Source organism: Leiobunum rupestre, chromosome 11 (genome assembly GCF_980474605.1).
Source record: "Leiobunum rupestre chromosome 11, qqLeiRupe1.1.hap1, whole genome shotgun sequence".
In the NCBI taxonomy this organism is placed as follows: domain Eukaryota; kingdom Metazoa; phylum Arthropoda; class Arachnida; order Opiliones; family Sclerosomatidae; genus Leiobunum; species Leiobunum rupestre.
In genome coordinates this window covers 53858737-53863856 of record NC_143394.1, presented here as the reverse complement: position 1 = coordinate 53863856, position 5120 = coordinate 53858737, and the positions used below count along the sequence as shown (strand labels likewise).

Below are 5120 nucleotides of genomic sequence, written 5' to 3'. Positions count from 1 at the left end.
GCTGCAGTTACTCTGATCCCTGGAACTAGGCTGTGCCTGAATTTCCCTAATTCAGCATAGAAGTCGGAGTTCTGCGGTTATATTAGTAAATAAAAGCTCTTAACAAACGCGGACTAAATATGCGATAGTTTTGCAATATTGCGATTTAAGGCCACGACCGTTAACTGCCAGGTAGAAAATTGGTTAATTTAAATTATGATTCCTATTATAGATTCATGCTTTCGTTTACGGTAATTACGGTCACTAGAGGGTCCCTTCCAAGGTTGGGCCCCTAGGCCTAGGCGGAAATACGGCCCTGGCTTAACGGGCACGTGAGCCAAGCGAGCTCCTCCGTACAGATCGCGTTGAAGGTTATATTACCTTTAGAGTACTTCTTTTTGAATTTGAAACGTAAATGCGTTTACGTTAGTTACTATCACCATCAAACTAACCTTGCATTTACCGGCGAAGAGTTTTGGAAGGGAAGAGTCTCCCCTTCCAAAACTTTCGTTTACTCAATCACTGTCACAGATTTTCATTCGCAGAAATCGTTCAGTGTCATGCTTATTCGTACTATGCGATTTATGCTTAAAGTAATATCGTGAGCTAAGGAAATTTCCCACAAAACAAAGGCTAAAAGTTTTTTGTTAGGATACAGTATATTTTCTTTTTGCTATAATTATTTCATATACATTCTTTAAAGAGGGAACCACTTCAAGATAATGCTTCATGAAACATTTTAGCGCGTTCTCTCAAACACAACAAAAGTTTCAGGGCTTACGGGCGAAAATGTTATGGGAATGCCCAATTATTTCGTAAATTTGACCAAATCAAATAGTAAAAATGTTTAAATAAAATTATCGGTTTTCTAAATTTCATTATCTGTTTTTTCAGAAAATTGATAACAAAACTTCGATCCACCGGTGGGAATAGTTAACTCGAAATTTAACGTCATAATTTAGTCTTATCAAATAGGGGCAATATCTTATAGGACCTACTTCAACTTCGCACTCAGTGAAAAAAAGTGGGGCCATTATTGCAAATATGAAATTTTAATGTTGATAGGTTGTTTTGAGCCTGAGGGGGCACTTTTCGAAGTCTGGGCCCTGAGCCAAGGCCCAACGGGCCCAATGGGAAAGACGGCACTGTATTTTGTTGGCGAAAGGAGCTGCCCTAGTCTCGGTTTGTTTTTGAGGATCAACCATATTCGTCTCAATTTTTAGTGTAGTGGCGTTCTGGCTAGAGAGATTTCGACACCGTGCAAATTTATACAGACTGATGAAGCATATTACTCAGTATAATTTACCTATATGGTCTGGTCATTTGGTATTCGACATCACGTTTTAAAAAAGACTATTGGCAATCAGGAGCTCAGTCGACCTCGCTTGGATTGTTTTTTCGGCAAACACGTAAATTTCGACTTTAAAATAAATGATAACACGTTTTTGAAAGTCGATACTAGGTCGATCTAAGCAACCATAGCAATCTTCGATACATAGACCCTATCAAAAACAACTTAGGCAATGATAGAGCCGAAACTTGCTGTAATTACACTTATTTTTTTATTTTTAAATAATAGCATCTTGTCGGCCTTAAAAAGGAGCAGGAACACCGTATTTGATAGGTCTATTTGCCTTAACCATTTTGAAACCAGAACCTATTGGTTTTGAATATCGAGAACTGGAACCGATCAATTAAAAAAAAAGAACCGGATCCAGAACAGAGATAGTTAAAGAAAGTGGAACCATCGCAACGAACCTAATTACCTGAACAATGATGATCCACCAATTGACTGATAAGTTTAAAATAAATAAATCGTGAATTTTGCTATCTCAGAATTATATATTATTATAAGTGCAATTTTACTTGACAAGTAACTAATAAAAAGGAAAAAAAGTAAACAATGCTTTTGGTTTCTCAAGGACTGAAAGAAAACTTTAGCTGGGTCAAGAACCGAGGGGCAGATCACTAGCACGATTATTAGGTCACCCTCGAATGATTAAATCGGATTTAATCGTGATTGGTGAGATTAAATCGTAATTGAAAAGATTAAATCGTGATTGAAAAGATTAAATCTCGATTAAAATGATAAAATAAATATTAAAATTAATAAATCATGATTAAATCGTGATTAAAATGATTGTATATTCACTCGATATAGTATTTTACGAGGTATTTTATTAAGTTCATTGATATTATTTTTTCGGTTCATAATATTTTATTAATCTGTGATAAAAATTGTATATTTAATCGATATTATTGCACCCTTCCATAAAAACTTATTGAGGTTAACGGTAATAGTTAGTGTAGGAAGCTGTTGGCTTGCAGGGCTTACCATCACCCTCCTACGCACTGTAACCCGGCCACCTGAATTAAAGGCGACAAAAGTCGCCCGATGCGTTAGGTGATGCCTTGGGTATTAGCCTAGCCGATAAAATCCCTACTTGTCTTAGTATTTTACGAGGTATTTTATTAGGTTCATTTATATTAAAAATTAGACTAGTAATTAATTAAAATATGAAATCGAGATTATATTGATTAAATCGTGATTAAACTGATTAAATCGTGATTAAACTGATTAAATACTTGTATTGATTAAATCGTGATTAAAATGATTAAATCGTGATTGATATGATTTAATCATGATTAAATTTTTAATCATTTAATCATGATTATTAGGCCACTCAAAAGATTAGTGATCTGCCCTTCAGCAAGAACGCCCCCTGAATATGCTCATTTTCTGAGCGCCCTACACCGTAAGAGCGATTTTTGAGTCCAGCCTTTGCGTAACATAGGAATACAAAATCAGCTTTTTTATCCAATTATATTATTGGTTTTATTAAATAAAAATAAAACTATATTACATTTATAATCATGATTTTTAGAATACAGACCGTAACAAAGCCCCTCGAATCGTTAGATGGAGACTTGTTTTCGAAAAATTGTGTTGAAAAATATATTTCTAACCGATAGCGAAGATCTTACGTTCTTCCCCAGTTCTAATAAAAAGTAGGAGATCAAAGAGTTAAAATTTACCAGGGTTTTTAAAAAATTATCACCAGTTAAGACTTATAACGTTTCTATAGTGCCAACTTAAATTGAACCTTAAAGTTGCAGAAATAACTGCTTTCAGACTTGACATTTTCGACTATAACTTTTGAACAGCTCCACCGATTTCGGGATACTTTTCAGAATACTACGACGGATTTAATGCACCGAGAGTTGATGAAATCGGATAACTCTATATTGGTGCCAATTTTGAGGGGTCATTAACACTGCATTATTTTGCAAAATATAATTATTCAACGACATTTAAAACGAGATATTGCGTATTCATGTAGCACTAATAGAAGCGACAATATAAGCAAAAAAAGTGTTTGGAAACTTTCTTCCACGACTGTACATACCGTGAGCTAACTATGATGTAAGGAGTCAAAGTCAAATAGAAGTTAACCATGAGATGACATAAATAAAATGCCTTTAAACTTAAATAATGCTTTAAAAATCGTTCGACTGCGGCAATTTGTTGTAGGCCTGTAGTGGTGACTAGGAAATTAGATTATCTCGAAATCTATTAATTTTAAGCTTTGCGGCCACAGAAACCTTTGTCCTGCTCTTCAAGAATTATTAGAAAATTTGACCGAGAGCCATTTTCTATTCGCTAACGAAAACTCCGGCAGCGCCCCCTATCCACATTGCGCGTAACTGTATAGTGGTGATCAGCATTCAGAAAATAGTGGTGTGCTACTGATGAGATGGTATTATATACGTTTAAACAGCGAATTAGTGTTTTCTTGGTAAGTAGGATTGAATGTCAAGTTTAAAGACATAATGTTTGGTTCTAATTATATACTGTCATTAAGATTTGAAGTCCTTTTGGATTTACTTAAAACATTGTTAGAGTAGGCCTTGGAGCAATATTGTTCAAATAAAAGATGACATCTCAAAAAGGTATGCTAACATTTAATTGGTATTCTATTATATTATCCTATTTTAACCTTTATTTATTCCGTAATAGTGAATCTCACCATGGTTGAAATTTGTAAATACATTGGGGAAAAGCCAAGAGCCTTAGAAGAAGGAGAACGGATGTTTAGAGAAAGCCCAAAAGGATCAAAATGGGAACAAACTGGAGAAAGTTGCTCGGGCCAAATTTTCGTGGCTTTAAAAAGTACAAGTATTGGAATATGGCCTCTTAATTAACTTAAATAATCCATTTATAGCTTTTAGCTCAGATGGATTATACATGGAAAATGGAGAGATAAAATTATTCGAGATTAAGAGTCCTTATGTAGCAAAGAAAATATCAATTGAAGATGCTGTCGCTCAAAACAAATTAAACTTCTTGAAAATGGGAAAAGACGGAATTTATTTACCAACTAACGATTGTAGAGGCTACTATGTACAAATTCAGCGTGGCCTTTATGTGTTAAACATAAACATGCTAATTTTTCTTGTATTCTCCCAAGGGCTATCTTTTAATTGATATTCTAAGAGACTAAGATTATTTGAAACAAAACATAGTCAAATTGTGCAATTTTTATTTCAAATTATATTTACCATTACTAGTCAAGAGTAAGTGATTTTTAAAACAAAAAAGTTCCTATTTTGTACTGTGCCAATTAGTATTATATAAAAAAAGTAAAATGAATTTGATCAATTAATGTTATAAATGAATTTTTACTTGAAGTCTTATTTATAATTAAAGATTTTTAAACTTATTTGATAAAAATTAATAAAATAATCATCATCGTCATTAAATAAGATTTAAACTTAGTCATCAAATTTATCATCTGCTAGAATTGGTTTTAGTAAATTTACTAATCCACATATGACCTTCAGAATTTCTTCACAGTAGGGAACTAAATCAAGGTCAAATTTATCATTTAAAATTTTAAATAATTTGATTCTTTGAATGGTTATCTCCACGTGAACACGAGCGGATGCAATTTTTTTATTTTTTACACTGTCTTCCTTACTAAACTGTTTTTTTCTCTCAAAAATGGAGGGATGTGTAGAGCTATGCCATTGGCCGCACATTCATCTTCAATAAGGAAGCCTAAATTTAAGTTGAATGAGTTTTAAAATATTTTTTTAACATATTACACTTTTATGCAACCATAATTCCATCAATAAATTGT

At 33.3% G+C, this 5120-nt stretch overlaps 1 long non-coding RNA gene across 1 annotated transcript; it reads left to right on the top strand.

Moving 5' to 3' along the window:
* Positions 1-3720: 3720 nt before the first annotated feature.
* Positions 3721-4134, top strand: LOC149923315 (uncharacterized). The gene is made up of 3 exons (XR_016477474.1): positions 3721-3776; positions 3843-3930; positions 3998-4134. It is a non-coding gene; the product is annotated as an uncharacterized LOC149923315 (long non-coding RNA).
* The last annotated feature ends 986 nt before the right edge of the window (positions 4135-5120 follow it).